The following is a 27,547-nucleotide window of genomic DNA, read 5'->3' as shown; positions in this document are numbered from 1 at the left end:
TGATCATGAGGTCTTAAAAGTAATTTTTCTTAAATCTTATTGTAAATTAAATGCTTTTAAAAATGACCATTCCACTTTAAATATTAAAAGTGACCATATGCGAAAAATATATTAGTAGGAAAGAATCTGCTCTACACCAGTTAAAGAGGAAATTCAGCCTAAACAAACATACTGTCATTAAGTTACATTAGTTATGTTAATTAAAATAGATAGGTAATATAATCTCTCACTCACTGTTGTTTGTGATTTCATGGGGGCAGCCATCTTTTTCATTGGGGCAGCCATCTTTTTGGTTGAAAGGAGGTGACAGGGAGCTTGAGACACAGTTCCAACTGTCCTGTGTGCTGATCACTCCTCCCAGCTGCTTGGCAATGAGAACAACATCAGAAATCCCATCGTGCTTTGCACAGCATCAGGGGAAACATGCCCAGGCAGTTTTCTTTGATGGAGTGGAGCTTAGCTTCTGTTCAGCTAAAAATGAGGCTTGCGTAAGAAAAACAAAGTTCTGATGCTGTGAAACTGTTAAAGAAACTCCAAGCCTTCTCAGTGCTGCTGAGTAGTTTTTTAGTGTGGAGGGTCACTTTAAGCTAAAATCTCTGACTTTAATGAATCAAGAAAAAGCACATCTAGACAGAAGTGCTGACATGTTTCAGACCCCACTTTTCCTTATTCATGAGTGACCTACTGAGGTACAAACATAGGATGAAAAAAAAATACTATGTATAGATTGAAAAAAAAATACTATAACATTTTTGAGGAACAGCTGCTGTCCTGTCAGAAACTTGTCAATGGGAAAAAGATTCACCTTGATCACCTCGATCATCACCCAAAGCACCAAAATTGGCCATGCAGTGGCTAAAAAAGAAAGCACTAACTTTCCTTGCATGTCCAAGACAAAGTTCAGACTCAGTGAAATCACTTATTTATTGCAGTAACCCAATAGATACCATATAATTTGACTGAGTGTGCACATTTCAACAAATGTGCAAAGTTGGTAGGTAAGTATTCCTGCAAAACTAGAGTCGGAAATCAGAGCTTAGAGCACATGCAGATATTGGTGAATTGGCATGGGTATGTTTAGCTGTGCTACTAGGAATTCCTTAGGACCTAGAGAGGTAGTGTAGCCCCCTTCTGCTGGCAGCTAGTGCTGACATTCTTGATTCCAGATGGAAAACCTGATTTTTCCTAGTGGTATCTCTCTTCCTGCCCTGGCCAATTGGTTTTGTTTTGCCAACCACCCTTTTTCTGCCCTCTGTCTTGTTAACCACTGGCACTGTTAAATGTGTGCTGGGATAGGAGTGCCCTTATTCAAGCACACCTACGTAGACACTGGACCGGATTCAGTAAAGCATCACCAACCAACTCCTGATTTCCTAAAGCATGTCCAATCGTCTTCAGTAAAAAATGCTCCTAGGTGATGGAAAAAACTGTGAATCATCCAGAACCATACTGTTTAGTGAGCTGGAAAATCCGAATACCAGCAAAGGCATCTGAATAAAAGCACAAGAGGCCCATATTGGTCGAACAAAATGTCTGTTTCAAGTTCTCAGATGCTTGCTCCTATGCAGCACTTTCTCCTGATCCCTGTAACGGTAAGCACATTTGCTTATTTATTAAACAGTGTGTAGTAAACTGGTAACCTAATCTCACTCCTGCTTACAAGACTTATCCCGATCCTCTTCCCTCCTGTGGAACACCCTCCCTTAACAAATCCGCCACTTACCCACATTTACTCTTTTAATGCACAATATGAAAACTCACCTGTTCAGGCAAACATACTCTCCTGCCTAGGACACTTCAGCCACTGACCACCATTTCTACCATCTCATATACAGCTTCCCTTTACCTATTGCCCTATCCTTTAAACCTTTAGGCTACTTGCACACCAAGACGTTGCGTTAGGTGCCACGTTAAGGTCGCATAACGTGCACCTAACACAACGTATGGTGCTGCAAGAGCCGATGGTAGAGTGAGCCGCGTTAGGCGGCTCTATTCCGATAAAGTCTCCCAGAGTGGCGCTGATTGGCCGACGGGACCACGTGACGCGGAGCGAGACACTCCGCATCACGTGGTCCCGCCGGCCAATCAGCGGCCGCCAGTGCAGTGAATATTAAGTAGCCATGTGCGCGGCTACTGTAGCTGGCTCTCCCCGCCTCCTCTCCGCCCCCTACTGCGCATGTGTAAACAGTCTAACGCGGCTATAGCCGCTCTAACGCCGTAGCATGCTGCACTTTCCGGGCAACGTGCAGCGTTACATGTAACGCAACGTGGGCTGTGTGAACAGCCCACTTGAGTTACATTGCTGTGCGTTGGGGGAGCGTTACAGGCGCGTAACGTCCCTGTGTGTAAGCAGCCTTAGCCTGTAACTGGCGTATTGTTTATTTTGTACTCTTATACCCTGTATGCTGTTGTGCAGAGCCACAGAAGATGTTGACACTATATTAATCAATAATAATAATGTTAATAAATTCTGGAGAATGTCTGGGCCTATGATCCTCCTTGTGGATTTCCATACTGTCAACTTGCATAGAACACATTGTGCACAGCCACTTTCGGAGCTAAGCACTAGCGACAAGCACAAATTTCGCATAGATGTCATTATGCATCAAAATTTGCTATTATGATGCAAAATTGTAATAAGAAATTTGTTTGGAAAAATTGTAATTAATTATATCTGTAATTATAATCATTTGTAATTTTGTGTAATTTTTGCATCATTTTGTGCTGACTTTAGCAGAGAATAGCAAAGCCTTCATAAATGCTACTGTTACCAACGTTGCTACATACGTTAAAGAAAATAGTGGGGATAAGTGAAAAAAATTCAAAAAGACCTTGGGCCTGATGCTATTCCAGGTGATAAGTAGCTTGCAGATGCGAGCCACTTATTACCTTGCCATCGCACGAGGATTATCGGCAAATCCTATTGCCAGTTTCACTCGTGCGATGGCCGATCGTTAGGGAGCATTACTCAGGTGAAAGCCTGAGCGATGCTCCCTTGTCATGGGTGATGGGGAGCGAGGTTTACCCTGTGGTGCTGTCCATCAGCACCACGGCCTCGCTCCCCACACATGCGCACTCACCCACCAAAACATCCGCCGCCATCTTCCGCCGCTGCATCTGGGGGTCTCCTTTAATAAGGAGACCCCCAGAGCTCTCCGCCGGCCGCTGCTCATATCCGCAACCCCCCATGAAGCTGAAAAGATAATTGTAAGCAATTTCTCTACCGCCGCCTTACAGCTGCCGCCTCTTGCCGCAAGTCCCCGCTGTGTAATTACAGTGTATGTGTTACTGTAATTACACTCGCTAATAACAGAGTCCCGGCAAAGCATCTTTGAATCAGCCGCCGGGGCTCCCCATTGGTTCACAGTGTGGACCAATGAAAATGGCTCAGCCTGTGAACCAATGGGGAGCCCCGGCGGCTGATTCCAAGATGCTTTGCCGGGACTCTGTTATTAGCGAGTGTAATTACAGTAACTCATACACTGTAATTACACAGCGGGGACTTGCGGCAAGAGGCGGCAGCTGTAAGGCGGCGGTAGGGAAATTGCTTACAATTATCTTTTCAGCTACATGGGGGGTTTCGGAGACGAGCGGCGGCCGGCGGGGAGTTCTGGGGGTCTCCTTATTAAAGGAGACCCCCAGATGCGGCGACAACGACCTGCGTTAGCATGTTTAGACCTGCTTTATGCAGGTCTAAGCTAACTCTCATGTCTGCCGGGAAGCATCGCTTCCCGGAGGCATGCAAAGTGCAATAGGATAGGGTGTAAGGAACTTGCTGAGCGATAATATCTCCCAAGCGAGTTTTTTTTAACACCCTGCCTAGGGCTAAATGCAGTTGCATCAGGCGACTTTATTGTCACCTGATTATTGGACTCACCAGCGTCTAACACTGGCGAGTCTGACAATTGCATCAGCCCCTTGTAGTTGTTGAGAAAATTGATATTAAAAATGCAAAGGAAAAATGTTGTACCCAGTATTCTTGAGTTGTACCCAGTATTCTCCATAATATGTGTAGCATTTTTGGTGACAATAGCATATATGAGGGCTTTGCTATTCACTGCTGAAGGTTCGGCATACATTTACACAAAAATTATGCAACAACTATGCCAAAATTACGAATGATTACACAAAATCAATTGAATTTACAAACTGCAATTTCGTATGGACGCAATTGGGAAAAATTACATGAAATTTCAAGTATTGTAATTAGCTGATTGCACTCTTCACTACTAAGCACTGAAGGCTGAGAGGCTTTCTTCCATACACTGCCTTACTTTACTGACTGGCAGGTAATTCTGAGTGCCATACACATTGACTTCCTTTACACATTTATGTACATTTTACGTTGTGTGATTTCAGGCTCAAGTAGGAAGACAGTTGGTAAACAATCCAAATCCAAGTTTATGGACTCACTGGTGATATCCCCACTGGAAATCATAGGACATCTCTATATATTTTTAGTAAATTAGGCCCAGTAAATCCACATTGGTGACACATATGCAAATTAGATTATTTTTCAAGTAGGGCATAATCAGGTTGGGTATGTGAAGTGCTAAATCCAAACACACATCCAACATGATTTAGTAGGACTCCTCCAAAAATCTTCACACATCTACAGTAACAAACACATGAATAAAAATACAATGGCCCCAATTCATTAAGTAGTTTAGACTAGTCTACTGATGGTTTTTAGTCTACCGCTGGTTTGGTGTAAATCAAAAGTGAATTCACTAATAATTACCAAATGTTTTAGACCTGTTTTTAGGCCTGGTCTAAAATTCAGTAATTAGATTGGTAAAGCAGGGGAAATGATCAAAAGATGCAATTCAAAAACAAGTAGCTATGACTGACATCCTTCTCCTCTGATGAGCTCTCCTCTGCATACAATTAAACTCCTGCATAATTAATTCAAAAGTCTCCATCCTCATGTCTAAAATACCTCACAGAATTACTTTACCGACCAAAATCAGGTGGTCTAATCTCTGTCAGAAAAAGTGTGAGTGGTTACTCCTTGTTTGACTTTGTTAATTGCATCTTTTGATCATTTCCCCTGCTTTACCAAGCTAATTACTGAATGTTTTAGACCAGGTCTAAAAACAGGTCTAAAACATTACACCAAACCATCAGTAGACTAAAAACCATCAGCAGACTAGTCAACGCTGCTTAGTGAATTGAGGCCTATGTCCAAAGGTGTAAAAAGAAACAAAGAATAGTCTTTTTTTTGTCCCACACTGTAATGTCCACTCATTTATCATTATGTCCAAATCATTGTACTCTTCAAGGGTTTTCTTCATCAGTATCTTGAGTGAGGACTCGATAAGGTGCGCCTGGTACATGTCACATGCACCGCGCAGCGCTAAACTTTGCGCGCGTTAACTTAGCACGCAAAACTTTGCACGTCCTAAAGAGCTTTAGGCGTGCTAAGAGGCTTTTAGGCGTGCTAACTAAATTAGCACCCTTTTGTGAATCGAGCTCATTGTATGAAAAGGTAGGGAGGACAAACCCAACCCCACTCTGGCAAAGGAGAGAGTCACTGTTTGAAATGCTGTGTAATGCTGGAAACACGGGTAGACACCCCTCCACCAAGGGTGAACAATAAATACTAGTATTATCCATAAAACAGAGGTGCTAATAGGTGTAAAATACAGTAAGATTAGTTCAACCTCCTTGGCGGTTATCACGAGTAAGGCTCAGGGTGGAAAAACAAGCCAGGAACGGTAGCCCCGGGTGAAACTCGTGGTAGCCGACGGCAGAACTGCACAGAGCATAGCGTGCAGCAGGTATTTTCACTCACCTCCTGGGGGATCCAGACGCCAGCAGCCATTCTCCTTCCTGTCCTCCTAATCTCTGCTTCCCTTGGGTGAGATCGCCGTTTGTCGTCATGACGACAGATGGCAATCTCACTACAGGGTTACAGCGCAACGCGGAGGACGGAGGAAGAACGGCAGTGCTAGATCCCAGGGAGGTGAGTACGTGCTGGGCTACTACAGATTTCTCTATGGTCTGATTCTTTCTGGATTTTAGGAATTTTGGATTTTAGGCTTTCTGGATTCTGGATTTTAGGCTTTCTGGATTCTGAATTTTAGGCTTCCTGGATTCTGGATTTTAGGCTTTCTGGATTCTGGATTTTAGGCTTTCTGGATTTTAGGCTTCCTGAATTCTGGATTTTAGGCTTTCTGGATTCTGGATTTTAGGCTTTCTGGATTCTGGATTTTAGGCTTAAAAAGGGAGAAAATGGTAAACTTACCTCCCCGCTAGGAAGGTCACAAATGGTCATTCAGAAAACAATTTATTTGTACCCAGATTTACAGTTTTTTTATGAACTGTTTGTGTCCTTCCTGGGGAGGTCCACTGCTACCTCCTTTTTTTATTTTTTTTTTCAACAATAAAGCTTTTATTAATCCAAAAAGAGAAAAAGTACAAACAGCGTATATATATATTCAGGTACAAAATATATATTTTAGATTACGGTATCAGTCAGAACCATAGTGTTTAAGACTTTGTTTCAATAAAGCAAAAAAACTGTATCACATAGCTTAGTTTAGCTCAGTAGGATATCTTATCCCTTTGGGTCAAAAAACAGAGAGTCCAGTGATTGCTGACCTCTGGGAGGACTTAGCGTGTCTTTGGGTGCTGTGAGGAAGAAGAAGGGTTAGATTTACAAGTACAGCATGCTAGTATGAGGAAATAACCATCCTATATCATGTTAACTTCCCAAGGTGACCATACTCTGTCGAACCGGTCCTCCTCGTCATATAGAGAGGCTGTTATTTTCTCCATCCAGTAATATTCGTTTAATTTATGTTTTAGTGCCGTTCTATTCAGGGTAGGGCATTTCCACTCCCTAGCAATAATAGCTTTGGCTGCATTACAGAAATGGGTGAGTAGTTTATTGCTATGGTTCGAGAGAAGAGGATCAGCACGACAGAACAGGGCCACCCACGGGTCCGGGGCAATTTCTGTTCCCAAGACGGTAGATGCCATGTGGAAGCATACTTTCCAGAAGCTTTGTACTACAGTACAGGACCACCAGCAATGAACATGGTCTGCTTGCTCTGCACAGCCTCTGAAACACAAATCTGAAGTGGAGAGGTCCCTTTTGAATAAGAGTAAGGGTGATCTATACCAATCATACAGAATCTTATATCCTCTTTCCCTCACAAGGCTATTCCTAGATGATTTGGCAAGGTTTAGAAAAAGACTTTCCCAGTCCTCCAGGGACCATACTTTCTGAAGTCTTTCCTGCCACTTTACCATGGCCGGGGAGATTTCTTCTAAGTGTTGATACCAACCCTCGTGATAAAATAGAGATATCATACCTGGTGTATGTTTATAATTGTGAAACTCTTTGCTGATAGGGTGGGGGGTGGTTTCAATACCTTCCACTGCGCAGTTCTGGATGAAATGCCTAACCTGGAGGTATCTGAAAAAGTCTTTGGACTGAAGATTATATTTAGTTTGAGTTTCAGGCCAGGGAGCTATCACTCCTCCTGGAGCAATGTCTTTTAACCTGAGGGGGCCTAGGTGCAGCCAATTTGTCCAGGGTTGGATTTCTAGTCCTGGAGGAAAGTCTAAGTTTAGGAGAATGGACTCTTCTAGGGAGTGTCTGTTAAGAAGCCCAAGTCTATGATATTGTCTCTTCCAGATGAATAAGGATTCCTGTATGACAGCTATAGGTCTTGCTTTGTCTAGGACCGGCCTCTTAGTCCAGAGCAGTGATGATAGAGGGAAGTGACGTAATAAAGCTGCTTCGAGATCTACCCACCTAATTGTGCCCCGAGGGGCTGACCATTGTGTCAGCTGAGCTATTCTGGAGGCGTAAAAGTAATCAAGTAACATAGGGGCCCCCAGCCCCCCTTGGGTTTTGCCTCTAGCTAAAAATTTGTAGCTTATTCTGGGAGTTTTACCTGCCCAGATAAATTTAGTAAAGTGTGACTGTAGTTTTCTGATATCTGGGAGGGAAATTCTAATGGGGAGGGCTCTGAAGAGGTAGAGGATTTTAGGTAAGGCTGTCATCTTGAGTGCATTTATGCGACCGGTAAGGGAGATATTGAAGTGGTTCCATTCGTTCAGTAAGCTAAGCAGTTTGGTTATAATAGGTGTGTAGTTAGCTGCGTAGAGTTGCGCAATGGATGGCGTGAGGATTATGCCTAAGTATTTCAGCCCCTTACTTTGTATTTTAAATTTAAAGGAGGTTGCCAATGCTTCCTGTTGGGAACATGTCATCCCAAATGCCAGGGCCTCTGATTTAGTACGGTTGACCTTGAAGCCTGAAACAGTGCAGAACTCATCGATGAGATGAAATAAGGCCGGCAGTGAGGTGTGAGGGCTGGAGAGGGTGAACACCGTATCATCTGCAAACAATGCTATTTTGAATTCCTCCTCCCCAACCCTCACCCCCCTAACATCCGCCGAACCTCTTACCAGCAGGGCTAGAGGTTCTATGCACAGGGCAAACAGGAGGGGAGAGAGAGGGCACCCCTGCCTTGTACCGTTTTTTATTGGGAAAGATCCAGAGCGGAGGCCCATATTACAGACCGCTGCCATTGGTTGTGTATATAGGCTACGTACTCCATTTAGAAATTCCCCAGAGATCCCAAATTTTTGCAAGACCAGACGCAAGTACCTCCAGTCGACCCTATCGAAGGCCTTCTCTGCATCCAATGATAGAAGCAGAGAAGGCCCTCCAGTATGGCTCATGACTTCTATGGTGTTGACCATTCTCCTAGTATTGTCAGTTGTCTGTCGCCCCATTACAAACCCCGTTTGGTCCGGGTGGATAACTTTTGGGAGTAAGGTATTCAGTCTGTTAGCCAATATCTTGGAGAAGATTTTAATGTCCGAGTTTATTAGTGAGATTGGCCGATAATTCGAGATTTCAGCGCAATCCCTCCCTGGTTTGGGAATGACTACCACCGAAGCCTGTAAGAATTCAGGTAATATATCTTCTTCTCCTAATAGTAATTTATTAAAAAGCGAAGTTAGTACCGGGATGAGTTGTGACTTAAATGTTTTATAAAAGAGAGCCGTGTATCCATCCGGCCCAGGAGCTTTACCGTTCTTCAGAGATGTTATGGTAAGCTCAACTTCCTTATGAGAAATGAGGGCATTTAATTTAGATTTGTCTTCTTGGGAGAAGGAGGGTATCTGAATGCTATCAAGATATTGGAGAATGGATCTAGCTGGTGTCAGTAACTTGTCTGTGGTAGTGCCATTGTATAAATTTGTATAGTACTGTGCAAACAGGTCAACTATATGGGATGGGTCATAGGACTTATTTCCGAGCTGGTCTCTAACAGGGTATATTCTGTTCTGTGCCAGTCTCTGGGATAATTTACGTGCCAATAGGGTATCAGGCTTATTAGCTTTATCATAATATTTTTGGTTTGTGAGTCTTAAGGAGCGTTCTGCCTTCTTAAAAAGAATTGCATGCAGTTCCTGCCGTGCCACCAGTAGCTGGTCCAGGGCATCTTTACCCCCAGAGTCAATGTGTAATGTCTCAAGTCTCCTAATCTGTAGTTGGAGTTTTTTAATTTTGGTCTCATCAGCTTTTTTCCTCTGGGACGAAATTTTGATTAATGTGCCTCTAGTTGTGGCCTTCAGGGCTGCCCAATGTATGCTCCTTGATGTGTCGTTCGGGGAGTTATGTGCTAAATATTGTTTTATGGTTTCAGTTACTTCTGCTTGAACTACGTGATCTTTTAATAGGGACTCATTTAACCACTTAAGGACTGCAGTCATAAAACCCCTTAAGGACCAGAGCCTTTTTTTCCATTCGGACCACTGCAGCTTTCACAATTTATTGCTCAGTCATACAACCTACCACCTAAATGAATTCTACCTCCTTTTCTTGTCACTAATACAGCTTTCTTTCGGTGCTATTTGATTGCTGCTGCGAGTTTTAGTTTTTATTCTATTCATCAAAAAAGACATGAATTTTGTCAAAAAAATGACTTTTTTAACTTTCTGTGCTGACATTTTTCAAATAAAGTAAAATTTCCTATACATTTGAGCGCGAAAGTTATTCTGCTACATGTCTTTGATAAAAAAAAAACCCATTCAGTGTATATTTATTGGATTGGGTAAAAGTTATAGCGTTTACAAACTATGGTGCCAAAAGTGAATTTTCCCATTTTCAAGCATCTCTGACTTTTCTGCGCACCTGTCAGGTTTCATGAGGGGCTAAAATTCCAGGATAGTACAAATCCCCCCCAAATGACCCCATTTTGGAAAGAAGACATCCCAAAGTATTCAGTGAGAGGCATGGTGAGTTCATAGAAGATTTTATTTTTTGTCACAAGTTAGCGGAAAATGACACTTTGTAACAAAAAAAAAAAAAAGTTTCCATTTCTTCTAACTTGCGACAAAAAAAAATGAAATCTGCCACGGACTCACTATGCTACTCTCTGAATACCTTGAAGTGTCTACTTTCCAAAATGGGGTCATTTGTGGGGTGTGTTCACTGTCCTGGCATTTTGGGGGGTGCCTAATTGTAAGCACCCCTGTAAAGCCTAAAGATGCTCATTGGACTTTGGGCCCCTTAGCGCAGTTAGGCTGCAAAAAAGTGCCACACATGTGGTATTGCCGTACTCAGGAAAAGTAGTATAATGTGTTTTGGGGTGTATTTTTACACATACCCATGCTGGGTGGGAGAAATATCTCCGTAAATGACAATTGTTTTCTTTTTTTAACACACAATTGTCAATTTATAGAGATATTTCTCCCACTCAGCATGGGTATGTGGAAAAATACACCCCAAAACACATTATACTACTTCTCCTGAGTACGGCGATACCACATGTGTGGCACTTTTTTGCACCCTAACTGCGCTAAGGGGCCCAAAGTCCAATGAGTACCTTTAGGATTTCACAGGTCATTTTGAGAAATTTCGTTTCAAGACTGCTCCTCACGGTTTAGGGCCCCTAAAATGCCAGGACAGTATAGGAATCCCACAAATTACCCCATTTTAGAAAGAAGACACCCCAAGGTATTCCATTAGGAGGATGGTGAGTTCATAGAATATTTTTTTTTTTTGTCACAAGTTAGCGGAAATTGATTTTAATAGTTTTTTTTCACAAAGTGTCATTTTCTGCTAACTTGTGACAAAAATAAAATCTTCTATGAACTCACCATACTCCTAACGGAATACCTTGGGGTGTCTTCTTTCTAAAATGGGGTCATTTGTGGGGTTCCTATACTGCCCTGGCATTTTAGGGGCCCTAAACCGTGAGGAGTAGTCTTGAAACCAAATGTCGCAAAATGACCTGTGAAATCCTAAAGGTACTCATTGGACTTTGGGCCCCTTAGCGCACTTAGGGTGCAAGAAAGTGCCACACATGTGGTACCGCCGTACTCAGGAGAAGTAGTATAATGTGTTTTGGGGTGTATTTTTACACATACAGATGCTAGGTGGGAGAAATATCTCTGTAAATGACAATTATTTGATTTTTTTTACACACAATTGTCCATTTACAGAGAGATTTCTCCCACCCAGCATGGGTATGTATAAAAATACACCTCAAAACACATTATACTACTTCTTCTGAGTACGGCGATACCACATGTGTGACACTTTTTTGCAACCTAGGTGCGCTAAGGGGCCTAACGTCCTATTCACAGGTCATTTTGAGGCATTTGGATTCTAGACTACTCCTCACGGTTTAGGGTCCCTAAAATGCCAGGGCAGTATAGGAACCCCACAAGTGACCCCATTTTAGAATGAAGACACCCCAAGGTATTCCGTTAGGGGTATGGTGAGTTCATAGAAGATTTTTTTTTTGTCACAAGTTAGCGGAAAATGACACTTTGTGAAAAAAAAAAACAATACATATCAATTTCCGCTAACTTGTGACAAAAAATAAAATCTTCTATGAACTCACCATACTCCTAACGGAATACCTTGGGGTGTCTTCTTTCTAGAATGGGGTCATTTGTGGGGTTCCAATACTGCCCTGGCATTTTAGGGGCCCTAAATCGTGAGTAGTCGTCTTAAACCCAAATGTCTCAAAATGACCTGTGAAATCCTAAAGGTACTCATTGGACTTTGGGCCCCTTAGCACAGTTAGGCTGCAAAAAAGTGTCACACATGTGGTATCGCCGTACTCAGAAGAAGTAGTATAATGTGTTTTGTGGTGTATTTTTACATATAACCATGCTGGGTGGGAGAAATATCTCTGTAAATGACACATTTTTGATTTTTTTTACACACAATTGTCCATTTACAGAGAGATTTCTCCCACCCAGCATGGGTATGTGTAAAAATACACCACAAAACACATTATACTACTTCTCCTGAGTATGGCGATACTACATGTGTGACACTTTTTTGCAGCCTAGGTGCGCTAAGGGGCCTAACGTCCTATTCACAGGTCATTTTGAGGCATTTGTTTTCTAGACTACTCCCCACGGTTTAGGGCCCCTAAAATGCCAGGGCAGTATAGGAACCCCACAAGTGACCCCATTTTAGAAAGACGACACCCCAAGGTATTCCGTTAGGGATATGGTGAGTTCATAGAAGATTTTTTTTTTTGTCACAAGTTAGTGAAAAATGACACTTTGTGAAAAAAACAATAAAAATCCAATTTCCGCTAACTTTTGACAAAAAATAAAATCTTCTATGAACTCATCATACACCTAACAGAATACCTTGGGGTGTCTTCTTTCTAAAATGGGGTCACTTGTGGGGTTCCTATACTGCCCTGGCATTTTACGGGCCCAAAACTGTGAGTAGTGTGGAAACCAAATTTCTCAAAATGACTGTTCAGGGGTATAAGCATCTGCAAATTTTGATGACAGGTGGTCTATGAGAGGGCAAATTTTGTGGAAACGGTCATAAGCAGGGTGGCCTCTTAGATGACAGGATGTATTGGGCCTGATCTGATGGATAGGAGTGCTAGGGGGGTGACAGGAGGTGATTGATGGGTGTCTCAGGGGGCGGTTAGAGGGGAAAATAGATGCAATCAATGCACTGGGGAGGTGATCGGAAGGGGGTCTGAGGGGGATCTGAGGGTTTGGCCGAGTGATCAGGAGCCCACACGGGGCAAATTAGGGCCTGATCTGATGGGTAGGTGTGCTAGGGGGTGACAGGAGGTGATTTATGGGTGTCTCAAGGTGTGATTAGAGGGGGGGAATAGATGCAAGCAATGCACTAGCGAGGTGATCAGGGCTGGGGTCTGAGGGCGTTCTGAGGTGTGGGCGGGTGATTGGGTGCCCGCAAGGGGCAGATTAGGGTCTAATCTGATGGGTAACAGTGACAGGTGGTGATAGGGGGTGATTGATGGGTAATTAGTGGGTGTTTAGAGGAGAGAATAGATGTAAACAATGGATTTGGGAGGTGATCTGATGTCGGATCTGCGGGCGATCTATTGGTGTGGGTGGGTGATCAGATTGCCCGCAAGGGGCAGGTTAGGGGCTGATTGATGGGTGGCAGTGACAGGGGGTGATTGATGGGTGGCAGTGACAGGGGGTGATTGACAGGTGATCAGTGGGTTATTACAGGGAAGAACGGATGTAAATAATGCACTGGCGAATCGATAAGGGGGGGGGTTGAGGGCAATCTGAGTGTGTGGGCGGGCGATTGGGTGCCCGCAAGGGTCTAATCTGATGGGTAACAGTGACAGGTGGTGATAGGGGGTGATTGATGGGTGATTGATGGGTAATTAGTGGGTGTTTAGAGGAGAGAATAGATGTAAACGATGGATTTGGGAGGTGATCTGATGTCGGATCTGCGGGCGATCTATTGGTGTGGGTGGGTGATCAGATTGCCCGCAAGGGGCAGGTTAGGGGCTGATTGATGGGTGGCAGTGACAGGGGGTGATTGACGGGTGATTGACAGGTGATTGACAGGTGATTGACAGTTAATCAGGGGGGATAGATGCATACAGTACGCAGGGGGGGGGAGGGTCTGGGGGGGTCTGGGGAGAATCTGAGGGGTGGGGTGGTGATCAGGAGGGAGCAGGGGGCAGTTTAGGGACTAAAAAAAAAAATAGCGTTGACAGATAGTGACAGGGAGTGATTGATGGGTGATTAGGGGGGTGATTGTGTGCAAATGGTGGTCTGGGGGGTGGGCAGGGGGGGGTCTGAGGGGTACTGTGGGCGATCAGGGGGCAGGGGGGGGCAGATCAGTGTGTTTGGGTGCAGACTAGGGTGGCTGCAGCCTGCCCTGGTGGTCCCTCGGACACTGGGACCACCAGGGCAGGAGGCAGCCTGTATAATACACTTTGTATACATTACAAAGTGTATTATACACTTTGTAGCGGCGATCGCGGGCTTAACAACCCGCCGGCGCTTCCGATTGGCCGGCGGGTTGACGTCGCGGGTGGGCGGAGCCTATTGCCGGTGGATGCGCGCGCATCCCAGCGCGCGATCCCCGGCCAGAGAGTGCCCCAGGACCTGACGCCAATCTGCGTTACGTGGTCCTGGGGCTGCCACTTTGCCGCCGCCAATATGAAGTAGGCGGTCGGCAAGTGGTTAATCTCCACTGAAATTGTGTGATAGGACCCCTTGTGCCTATTAATGTGCTTACTGAGGAGTGGTCAGACCATGAGATCTCTGACATTTCTGTCATCTTAGACCTTTCTAGGAGCGTCGCATCCATTAGGATAAAATCTATCCTGGAGTATGTGCCATGGGGATGGGAATAAAATGAGTGCCCTCTCTCTCCCGGATGTGCTGCTCTCCATGCATCCCAAACGTTAACCTCCTGCATAAAGGATATCAGGGCCTTGCTAGGGGATCTTCGCAGGGACGAGCTAACAGGGAGAGTGTCTAAAACGGTATTGAAGTCCCCTGCTATAAGAAGTTTGCCCTCTCTGTGCAATGCTATCTTAGACGCCAGGGAGTCCAGGAAGAGTTTTAACCCTTCCGAGGGAGCATAAACACAAACAATAGTATAAGTGCATCTATATATCGTGGCAATGACAATTAAATATCTGCCTCTTGGGTCTCTGATTACTTTAGAGATCTCTAGAGTAATATTCTTTTTTAAAAGCACGGCCACTCCACCTTTCTTTGAGACGGTTGATGCATAATATGTATGAGGGTACGCTTTATGCCAAAATTTGGGTTCAGAGCCTTTCTTAAAGTGTGTCTCCTGAAGGAGAAGTATGTCTGCTTGCTGGCTTTTATAATAATTGCTCACCATTCTTCTTTTTTGGGGGGTATTCAACCCCTTCACATTGTGGGTTATAATTTTGAGGGTAGTGGAAGCTGTGTGGCTAGAGGCGTCCGAAGGGAGTTCGGATGTCATGGTCTGGGCCATATTAGGTGTGGAGTGGTCGTGCTTCTACAGTACAATGACACCATAGGGTTAAATTCTAAATTCACCATAGGGATAACAATAGTAGTGACTGAATACCAGTTAAGTAACGCTTTGTAGTACTTATATAAACATATAACAATATTAACCTGTGACCAAGTGGCCATAACATTGGTAAACCAGAATGGGAAATAAAACATTGTTAACTTTGCCATATATGACTTGGTGAGGTAGGGAGTCCAGATTCAGACTTCCCTAATGTACTTGTTGCCTGCTGCGTGAGTGGTGTGTGCAGCTTTCCGGGGGGGTCGGTATGCCTCAGAGGCCAAATCCGAGTGGTAGAGGTCTGAGTTCGGACCAAGGCCTATAATAACCAGGTAATGGAGCAGGCAGAATCTCATCTCGACCTGTTGACAGTATGTGTTGCTAATAAGCAGTCGGGGTCAAGGTTTGAGACAACAAACATAGCAGTACTCAGTATTCCGTATTGGCTGTATGTTCGCGTTGGCTCGCGTTTCGCGTGGACTTTCTGGACCGCACTTTTGTCCATGTTACACGAGAGGAATTTACCCGACTTTGAGAAGGAGCTATAGGTGAGGCCTGATTCACAGGAGACTCAATGCCCAATTTGTCCAGTGTGTCCTGTATCATGTGTGGACCGTAGACCACTAGCTGGCGGCCATTATGTATCACAATAAGCTTGAATGGGAACCCCCACCTGTACTTGATCTTGTTGCGTATCAGTAGAGAGGTTAGGGGCTTCATATCTTTTCTTCTTTTCAGTGTGATCTGAGACAAATCGGGAAAGAAGGTGATATGCTCATCTCCGAAAGTGAGGTCTGGCGAATTACGGGTGAAGGATAAGAGGGCCTCACGGGTGCTGTAGTAGTGAAACCGCAGTATTATATCCCGCGGCGGCTCATCATCTCGTGGTTTGGCTCTGAGCGCCCTGTGCGCTCTATCCATGCGTAGCTCTGCAGGAGGTATGTCGGGGAGTAAAGATGCAAAGAGGGATTCAAGATAGGGTGTAATTTCAGTGATCGATTCCGGAACCCCTCTCACCCTGAGGTTATTCCTCCTATCTCTGTTCTCCTGATCTTCTTGCCCGTCTTTAAGGGCCTGTACATCAGTGCGGATCTCCGCAATGTCCTGCTCTGTCTGCGTGCAGAAGGCCTTAACCTCATCCACCTCCTCCTCTAGCTCATGCAGTCTCTCGCCCAGCGCGGCTATCTCCCCCCTTATCTCCTTAACAACGCTAGTATTAGATGTTTTTACCAGTTTCTCGATGTCTTGGTATAGTTGTTTCAGGTCTGCTTTGGTGGCGGTGCCTGCTGTGGGGGAGGCTGTGTTCTGGCATTGAGCTGCTTCGCCGGCCGGGCGGGCGCCATCTTGAGAGCTCCCTGTCTTGTTCTTGCGGGCGAACATTTCTGGGATCCCAGGGTCTGATTCCGCTCCGGCTTTCTTGGGGCCCATCCTGAGGGTGTTAGGAGCTGCTGGGGCTTCACTCCGGGAGAGAGGAGAAGGTTTCAGTGAGGCAAGGGAGCTATATTAGGCCGAGTTGGTCGGAGCTGTCTCTACATGCGTCCTCTCAGCGGCGCGTCCAGGCTCCGCCCTACCTCCTTTTTTTAAACTGATCTTTAGTGTATTTTATATTGTACTTGTTGGCGCCTCTGTTTTATCTCTCATAACAGCTACCTCAGTACAGTGGATTATCTACTGAGTTATTAAACTTTTTTTAAAAATCCTGATTACAGGTATCTACTATTTAAATGTGTTCCATTTTAAGCTTTGCTGCAATAATGCAACTAAGCGGATGTTCAGGGGGTCTTCAATCAAGATCTCAAAGAGGACCAATGAGGATTAAAATAGTTGGAAAACAATGGAAGATCAGGATTGTGGAGTGGGATCTAAATAATATTTTTTCTTTATTTTGTGAAATGTCCTTTTTTATCAACATTTTGTTTTTTTGGTAGCTGTTAGGTCTTTTACATTCAACACACTAAGTTGGAATAGGGAGGACACAATATACCCCTATACCCCATATACTTATTCCAAACCCTGATATCTGGAAGTCCCTTAAAGAAGCAATAGCCACATAGGGGTACATTGGTACAACCAAGTGCAGGTAATTCTCCAACCTTCTGGTGATAAATGTCTCAATGATTATTCTACACCTTAATAACAAGGGTTAACAAATGTTACAGTCCCAATCCTTTCCTCCGTTATCCATGTTTTGATATCTTTCAATAATTGTTAATCCTTTATAAAAACATCTCCACATTTATAAAGAGACAATAAGCTATTCACTTTACTTGTTCTACAAATTTCCAACCAAGTTCTTTATTCAATTAACTATTTCTCCTGTGTTTTCTCCGAGGTGATTCCACCTTATCAGTAAAATGCCTTTTATGACTTTTAAACTACCAGTAAAAGAGGACACAGTCAAATAAATGTTTACAGTGCTTTTTCACCAACGTTTTGATACTTTTTTCTTTTTTTTTTTATTCCGAAGTGTTGAAAAGTTATTTTAAAAGGAAAAGAAAATGAAAATGTATCTCCTAGGAGACAACTCAAGTCTCTTCTATGTATCTGTTGAAAAGAAAGCACTGGAGAAATGATTTACAAAGTGGAGAGGAAAGTGAGTGGAGATAAAATGATCACCCCCCCCCCCCCCCTTCCTCTGGCTAAATCTAGGCTACACTTGTTGGAACATTTTGGTTTCCCTTGTATCCCATTACTAGAAAGTCTCAGTACATCAGGCCATTTGTCAGTAGTTCCACGTGTGCTTTAGATATAGCAACTTATTTACTAAAGTTATGTAGGGCTGCCAGATTCTGTCAGATTCTAGTGACCTGCATGCACAGTTATAGTGATGATATTTTACAGTACACTGCAAAAAAAAAAAAATCTTGGAGCTCCCATTAATACCTGTACAATGCAAAAATATTTGCGTGATAATTAAAAAATAGACTTACAAACATGTCAATTGGTTGCTGTTTTTATGAGGACATGTGGTCACAAAGCCAGCAGTTAACCCCCCCCCCCCCCCTCCAACTCAAGGCTTTAATATAGCAGTACACTGCATTGACTTCTAAGAAGGTCTATGTTAAAATAGAGCGCTCCATAGTGTGTTTATCAAAGGGCAATGTCACGATCTGCATCTGCTGGTAACATCATGAACTCTATGGATGGACTTCCTATGTCTCACCAGCAGATGTCACCAATCTCTTCAGGGATTGTGCAGCCTGAACTGCTCTCTGCCCACCAGCAGAGGTCTCTATTTCCAGAAACATTTCTGTTACAGACTGCTAATCAAGGCAGGTCTGGGATCACATGGACATTGTCACCTGACCTCCCAGCACACCATTTAACCAGTTTCAGCAGACCAGTTCAGTGCTAGTTCTTCAAACTTGTTTCCTGGACCTGATCCCCGAGTTCTAGCCTTCCCTGATTCGCTCTTGTTACCTGCCATGTATGACCTTTTTGCTATATCCTCGACTAATCTTTTGCCTAAGCGATTATATCTCTGTATAATTTCCTGCTTTGACTCTGCTTGTATGACTATCCGTTGCCTGTCGATATCTGCTTTAGTCGCCTTGTGTATGTATATATTGTATATAGTTTGTGTATATATATTAACCAGGTTCCAGGGTTTAGTGTGCACACTAGTGATATATGCTTAAGGCTGCTTTGCATATTCACTATATGCAAGGAGCACTTAGTGTATATATATATCCCTGACTATTACTAGTCCTGTGTATGGTTTCCTTTTTGCAGTTGCATATCTTCTTATTTTTGCCTGGTTTCCGTGCATGAAGCTAATGTACGTTTAATGCTATGTGCTTAATTTATGTTGCAATAAACCTTTGTTATTTTCCTTATTCCTGGCCTGAGTCTTGGTGTATTTCCACATTAGTGACTAACCTGCAATTCCTATGCACTGCATGTGATGTTTTATGTTACCAGTGCAGAGGTATCGTAACAGAAGAACTAGCCATACACTGTCACTGGGAAATACCAAAACTCCATTGTTGCAATCATGATTGAAATGAATACTAAGCAACTTCTTGAATTCGCTGCTTTAGCGAGAAATGAAAGGAAACTCTGTTACCATATGTTTGCTGATGACTCCTATGATGATTTAAAACAGTTAACTTTACAGGTTCAGTCCTACATCAGAGAAAAATTTTTTTCTTATGAGTTAGAGGATTTCTTGTCTGTATTACAGGAATGTTGTTCTGAAGCCCAACCAAGTTCAGTTAATTTTTCCTCCTGCTCTCAGCCGCCAGTACCTGTAAGAGTTAACTTATCAGACCCCATTAAAGATCCAGCTACCTCTTGGAATCAAGCCAGATCCTCGCCAGTAATTAAACAGACTAAGCCAATTAAATTCAATCATAATCCTGCTGCTTCCATTAATACTGAATTTGCATTTGCTTCAGCTATGGAAGTTGACTGGACCATCCAGCATAATAAGTATTATTCCCTGCTTGCAGAGAGAGACAAATATGATGTTATAAGAAATTGTCAGCATATTCCCATGAAGAGTTAATGCAAATAATTATGCATGTTAAATCTTTTATGCAACAGGGCAATATAGCAGAAACTGAGTAGAGTTGGGCCGAACGGTTCGCCTGCGAACGGTTCCATGCGAACTTCAGTGGTTCGCGTTCGCGTCCCGCAGGCGAACCTTTGCGGAAGTTCGGTTCGCCCCATAATGCACATGGAGGGTCAACTTTGACCCTCTACATCACAGTCAGCAGGCCCAGTGTAGCCAATTAGGCTACACTAGCCCCTGGAGCCCCACCCCCCCTTATATAAGGCAGGCAGCGGCGGCCATTACGGCCACTCGTGTGCCTGCATTAGTCAGAGTAGGGCGAGCTGCTGCAGACTGTCTCTCAGGGAAAGATTAGTTAGGCTTAGCTTGTTCCTGTCTGGCTGCATACCTGTTCTGTGAACCCACCACTGCATACCTGTGCTGTGAACCCACCACTGCATACCTGTGCTGTGAACCCACCACTGCATACCTGTTCTGTTCAGTGGACCCGCCACTGTATACCTGTTCATTGAACCCACCACTGCATACCTGTGCTGTGAACCCACCACTGCATACCTGTGCTGTGAACCCACCACTGCATACCTGTGCTGTGAACCCACCACTGCATACCTGTTGTGTTCAGTGGACCCGCCACTGCATACCTGTTCTGTTTAGTGAACCGCCACTGCATACCTGTTCTGTTCAGTGGACCCGCCACTGCATACCTGTTCTGTTTAGTGAACCCACCACTGCATACCTGTTCTGTTCAGTGGACCCGCCACTGTATACCTGTTCATTGAACCCACCACTGCATACCTGTGCTGTTCAGTGGACCCGCCACTGCATACCTGTTCTGTTTAGTGAACCACCACTGTATACCTGTTCTGTTTAGTGAACCCGCCACTGCATACCTGTTCTGTTCAGTGAACCCACCGCATCAGTGCGCATACCTGTGCAGTTAAGTGAACCCGCCACTGCATACCTGTTCTGTTCAGTGGACCCGCCACTGCATACCTGTTCTGTTTAGTGAACCGCCACTGTATACCTGTTCTGTTTAGTGAACCCGCCACTGCATACCTGTTCTGTTCAGTGGACCCACCGCATCAGTGCGCATACCTGTGCAGTTAAGTGAACCCACCTACCTACGTGAGTGCACGCAGTGTGATATACCACTCCGTGCATACCTGACATGGACAAAACAGGTAGAGGAAGAGGTAGTGGCAGAGCCAGAGGAAGGCCACCCGGCAGGTCTGCGCGAGGTCGTGTAAATGTAATTTCGTGTGGACCTGGCCCACAGTACAGTGCTCGGAAGAAGGCACGTCCCATCACCTCCCAAGATTGTCAGGACGTGGTTGAGTATTTAGCGACACAGAACACTTCATCTTGCTCAGCCACCAGCGCTACTACTAGCACCACTTCCGCTGCATTTGACACTTCGCAAGAATTATTTAGTGGTGAAATCACTGATGCACAGCCATTGTTGTTACAGCCAGATGAATTTTCACCAGCTCATATGTCTGAGTTACGCGGCAACATTATGGATGTAACGTGTAAGGAGGATGAAGGACCTACTGATGTTGGTGCATGTTTGGATTTGTCTGAGGCAAGCGAAGCTGGGCAGGATGATTACGATGATGACGATGATAGGGATCCTCTGTATGTACCCAATAGAGGAGATGAAGAGGGGGACAGTTCAGAGGGGGAGTCAGAGAGTAGGAGGAGGAGAGAAGTTGCTGAAAGAAGCTGGGGCAGCTCTTCGTCAGAAACAGCTGGTGGCAGTGTCCGGCACCATGTATTGCCACCTATGTACAGCCAGCCAACTTGCCCTTCAGCATCAGCTGCTGAGGTCCCCATAGTGCCCACATCCCAGGGTGGCTCAGCGGTGTGGAAATTTTTTAATGTGTGTGCCTCAGATCGGACCAAAGCCATCTGTTCGCTCTGCCAACAAAAATTGAGCCGTGGAAAGGCCAACACTCACGTAGGGACAAGTGCCTTACGAAGGCACCTGGAGAAAAGGCACAAACAGCAATGGGATGGCCACCTGAGCAAAAGCAGCAGCAGCACACAAAAGCAAAGCCACCCTCCTTCTCCTCTTCCTCCTCCATCAGGTGCATTATCTGCTTCTGCCGCTTTCTCCCTTCCACCTTCACAGGCACCCTCCTCCACTCCGCCTCTGCCCTTGAGCGGTTCCTGCTCCTCTGCCCACAGCAGCAGTCAGGTGTCCGTGAAGGAAATGTTTGAGCGGAAGAAGCCAATTTCGGCCAGTCACCCCCTTGCCCGGCGTCTGACAGCTGGCGTGGCGGAACTGTTAGCTCGGCAGCTGTTACCATACCGGCTGGTGGACTCTGAGGCCTTCCGTAAATTTGTGGCCATCGGAACACCGCAGTGGAAGATGCCAGGCCGCACTTATTTTTCGAGAAAGGCCATACCCCAACTGCACCGTGAAGTTGAGAGGCAAGTGGTGTCATCTCTTGCGAAGAGCGTTGGGTCAAGGGTACACCTGACCACGGATGCCTGGTCTGCCAAGCACGGGCAGGGCCGCTACATTACCTACACAGCCCATTGGGTGAACCTGGTGGTGAACGATGGCAAGCAGGGCGCAGCGGACCAAATTGTGACACCTCCACGGCTTGCAGGCAGGCCTCCTGCCACCTCCTCTCCTCCTGCTACATGCTCTTCGCTGTCCTCCTCCTCCTTGGCTGAGTGGCAGTTCTCCTCTCCAGCTACACAGCCCCAGCTCCGCAGGGCCTATGCTGCATGCCAGGTACGACGGTGTCACGCCATCTTAGACATGGCTTGTCTCAAAGCGGAGAGTCACACTGGAGCAGCTCTCCTGGCTGCTCTTAAGAAACAGGTGGATGAGTGGCTGACCCCGCACCACCTGGAGATAGGCAACGTGGTGTGCGACAACGGCAGCAATCTGCTTGCCGCTTTGCATATGGGGAAGCTGACACACATACCCTGCATGGCACATGTCATGAATCTAGTGGTTCAAAGATTTGTGGCAAAGTACCCTGGCTTAGCGAATGTCCTGAAGCAGGCCAGGAAGTTCTGTGGGCATTTGAGGCGGTCTTACACAGCCATGGCACGCTTTGCGGAAATTCAGCGCAAAAACAACATGCCGGTGAGACGCCTCATTTGCGATAGCCCGACTCGCTGGAACTCGACCCTGCTCATGTTCTCCCGCCTGCTAGAACAGAAGAAAGCCGTGACCCACTACCTCTACAACTACAGTAGAATGAAACAGTCTGGGAAGATGGGGATGTTCTGGCCCGACAACTGGACACTGATGGAGAATGCATGCAGGCTCATGCAGCCGTTTGAGGAGGTGACCAACCTGGTGAGCCGCAGTGAGGGCACCATCAGCGACTTAATTCCCTACGCTTACTTCTTGGAGCGTGCTGTGCGTAGAGTGGCGGATGAAGCTGTGAATGAGCGTGACCAGGAACCGTTACGGCAGGAACAGGCATGGGACCAATTTTCATCAGACCCAGCTGTTTCCTCAACACCTGCGGCAGCACAGAGGGGGGAGGAGGAGGAAGAAGAGAAGTCGTGTGCAGAAGACGAATCAGACTCAGAGGATGATGAGCAAGGTGTTTCTTTGGAGGAGGAGGAGGAGGAGGAGGAGGGGACAGCGGCAGGAGAACAACCTCAGCAGGCATCGCAAGGGGCTTGTGCTGCTCAACCTTCCCGTGGTATTGTTCGCGGCTGGGGGGAGGAGGTTGACTTACCTGACGTCACTGAGGAAGAGCAAGAGGAGATGAAGGGTACTGGATCCGACTTTGTGCAGATGTCGTCTTTTATGCTGTCCTGCCTGTTGAGGGACCCCCGTATAAAAAACCTCAAGGGGAATGAGCTGTACTGGGTGGCCACACTACTAGACCCTCGGTACAGGCACAAAGTGGCGGACCTGTTACCAACTCACCGGAAGGTGGAAAGGATGCAGCACATGCAGAACCAGCTGTCAACTATGCTTTACAATGCCTTTAAGGGTGATGTGACGGCACAACACCAGCAAGGTACCACTGCCACTAATCCTCCTCCCGTGTCCACGCAGTCAAAGACAGGACGCTCCAGCGATCTCATGGTGATGTCGGACATGCGGACGTTCTTTAGTCCAACGCCTCGCCGTAGCCCTTCCGGATCCACCCTCCACCAACGCCTGGAACGGCAGGTAGCCGACTACCTGGCCTTAAGTGTGGATGTAGACACTGCTGTGAACAGCGATGAGGAACCCTTGAACTACTGGGTGCGCAGGCTTGACCTGTGGCCAGAGCTGTCCCAATTTGCCATCCAACTTCTCTCCTGCCCTGCCGCAAGCGTCCTCTCAGAAAGGACCTTCAGCGCAGCTGGAGGCATTGTCACAGAGAAGAGAAGTCGCCTAAGTCACAAAAGTGTTAAGTACCTCACCTTTATCAAAATGAATGAGGCATGGATCCCGGAGGGCTGCTGCCCGCCCCAAGACTAAGTCAGTCCCCGCACATACAGCATCTCTGCCTGCACGCCGTGTGACTGGCTGCCTGCCCTGCCCCAAGAAGTCTAAGTCGCTCCCAGTCCCTCCACACAGCATGTCTGCCTGCAGGCCGCTTGACTACCTTCTCCGCCACCACCAACAGGGTCCGGGACTCCAGGCGGATTGCTGAATTTTTTAGGCCGCTGCTAGCAGCGGCCGCTGTAATAATTTTTCGGGTGCGTGTACATGACTGCCTAATTTTTCTGGCTGCACTGCGGGCAGCTGCAACAACAAAAGAAAAGGCATGTACATGCGCCCATTCCCCTTCGTGATCATTACCTTGCCGTGGTGAAGGGGCTTGCGTATCACAATGGAGCAATGACCGGCGCCTAGATGAGTGTCTCGGGGGGCACACCCACGATAATAAGGTCGTTGCCTCATTGTGGTCAGACCAAATTTGATCAGCTGGACAGTCACTGTTCTGTCATTCAGCTACATCAGCCAGGCGACCATATGGGCTGTAAAGCCACCAAAACCTGCACTCTCGCCATGGTGCGCACCAGTAAAGCACGGCCGTCACTACACAAACAGCTGTTTGCGGTGCGTTACACGATGAGTTTGGTGTGTCAGTGTGAAGCAGTACCTTAATTACACTACCTGATTGATGTATACACATGCAAGATGTTTGAAAGCACTTTAGGCCTGTCATTTAGCATTCAATGTGATTTCTGCCCTTAAAACGCTGCTTTGCGTCAAATCCAGATTTTTCCCGGGGACTTTTGGCATGTATCCCACTCCGCCATCCCCCCTCCAGGTGTTAGACCCCTTGAAACATCTTTTCCATCACTTTTGTGGCCAGCATAATTATTTTTTTTTTTCAAAGTTCGCATCCCCATTGAAGTCTATTGCGGTTCGCGAACTTTAACGCGAACCGAACCTTTCGCGAAAGTTCACGAACCCGGTTCGCGAACCGAAAATCGGAGGTTCGGCCCAACTCTAAAACTGAGGTGCAATCTTTATTGCAGATTCTGCAAACCCTTGTTACAGTAAGAGATCCTTCTACCACCTGGACTCAAACCAGAACCTTACCAGTTTTTCACAACAAATTCTCCACAATAACAAACCAGACCAAACCAACTCAAACAAATTCGGTTTCTGCTACTCAGAGTAATGTATCTATCCCCATCAAGAGTGATTGGGATCCCCCATTCGGAAAGTGGGAAATTGAGGCTTTAAATGATGAATTAAGGTATGCCTGGGAATCATTTTCTGATTACTATGCAACCAAAGATGCAAAGTTTTTGTCTGCATGCATTAATTCTGCAACAGCTCTGATAAATATGAATGTTTGTACACGTGACTTTGTGAACCCGTTGATTGATGCATGGGAAAAAAATTTGCATGCAAATTTTCCTTTTGCCAATGTTTCTAGCAGTCAGTTTATGCAGCACTCAGTAACCAATGGTAACCTTGTCAGTTCCAGTACCAAGTTTGTTCACTTTGATCCAGTATTTCAGCCTGAACAAATTGATCATATGTTTGCTTATCTTAAGAAAGACAGGGATCGTTTTCTTGAATTTTACTTAGAAAAGGGGGATCTGTATGTGTTGGCATGCATGCGTGCAGTTCAATCTATGGTTGATCATAAACTTTGTAAGCATGAACCTGCCTCTGCTTTAATAATCGCTTGGCAAAAGATTCTGTCTTCCTATTCCCATGTTTATCCTTCCTCTATTAACTCCGTACCTACCTCTGACCAGAACTCACCACCCACAGCAGCTAAAACCCACTCCAGAGACTTTAATTTGTCTTCACCTGTGATTCAAAAGAAACCTGTTCCTTTGCAGACAGCTATTAGATCCACACCCTGGTCATTCCAGCATCCAGCAACCACATACATAGACTCTTACAAATTTACGCCTGCCTCCAGACTAGTTCAGAAGACAAAGGCAAGACGCAAATATTTTCCTACATCTTCCATCCTTCCAGTTACCTCCGCAAGGACTACAACAGCTATGTTGACAGCTTCTGCAGACCCACAAACCGTTTCTTTGCAGAAACAGGTGCCATCTGTATTCCAGCCTGCCGTTCCAGCTGCATCCATCACCTCTGCCATGCCTGTGCCAGCCACCTCTGCCATGCCTGTGCCAGCCACCTCTGCCATGCCTGTGCCAGCCACCTCTGCCATGCCTGTGCCTGCCACCTCTGCCATGCCTGTGCCAGCCACCTCTGCCATGCCTGTGCCAGCCACCTCTGCCATGCCTGTGCCTGCCACCTCTGCCATGCCTGTGCCTGCCACCTCTGCCATGCCTGTGCCTGCCACCTCTGCCATGCCTGTGCCTGTCACCTCTGCCATGCCTGTGCCTGCCACCTCTGCCATGCCTGTGCCTGCCACCTCTGCCATGCCTGTGCCAGCCACCTCTGCCATGCCTGTGCCAGCCACCTCTGCCATGCCTGTGCCTGCCACCTCTGCCATGCCTGTGCCTGCCACCTCTGCCATGCCTGTGCCTGCCACCTCTGCCATGCCTGTGCCTGCCACCTCTGCCATGCCTGTGCCTGTCACCTCTGCCATGCCTGTGCCTGCCACCTCTGCCATGCCTGTGCCTGCCACCTCTGCCATGCCTGTGCCAGCCACCTCTGCCATGCCTGTGCCAGCCACCTCTGCCATGCCTGTGCCTGCCACCTCTGCCATGCCTGTGCCAGCCACCTCTGCCATGCCTGTGCCAGCCACCTCTGCCATGCCTGTGCCTGCCACCTCTGCCATGCCTGTGCCTGCCACCTCTGCCATGCCTGTGCCTGCCACCTCTGCCATGCCTGTGCCTGTCACCTCTGCCATGCCTGTGCCTGCCACCTCTGCCATGCCTGTGCCTGCCACCTCTGCCATGCCTGTGCCAGCCACCTCTGCCATGCCTGTGCCAGCCACCTCTGCCATGCCTGTGCCTGCCACCTCTGCCATGCCTGTGCCTGCCACCTCTGCCATGCCTGTGCCTGCCACCTCTGCCATGCCTGTGCCTGTCACCTCTGCCATGCCTGTGCCTGCCACCTCTGCCATGCCTGTGCCTGCCACCTCTGCCATGCCTGTGCCAGCCACCTCTGCCATGCCTGTGCCAGCCACCTCTGCCATGCCTGTGCCTGCCACCTCTGCCATGCCTGTGCCTGCCACCTCTGCCATGCCTGTGCCTGCCACCTCTGCCATGCCTGTGCCTGTCACCTCTGCCATGCCTGTGCCTGCCACCTCTGCCATGCCTGTGCCTGCCACCTCTGCCATGCCTGTGCCTGCCACCTCAGCCAGGTCCCTGTC

The sequence above is a fragment of the Hyperolius riggenbachi genome, chromosome 4 (genome assembly GCF_040937935.1).
Source record: "Hyperolius riggenbachi isolate aHypRig1 chromosome 4, aHypRig1.pri, whole genome shotgun sequence".
In the NCBI taxonomy this organism is placed as follows: Eukaryota; Metazoa; Chordata; class Amphibia; order Anura; family Hyperoliidae; genus Hyperolius; species Hyperolius riggenbachi.
Note: the sequence above shows the minus strand (reverse complement) of the source record.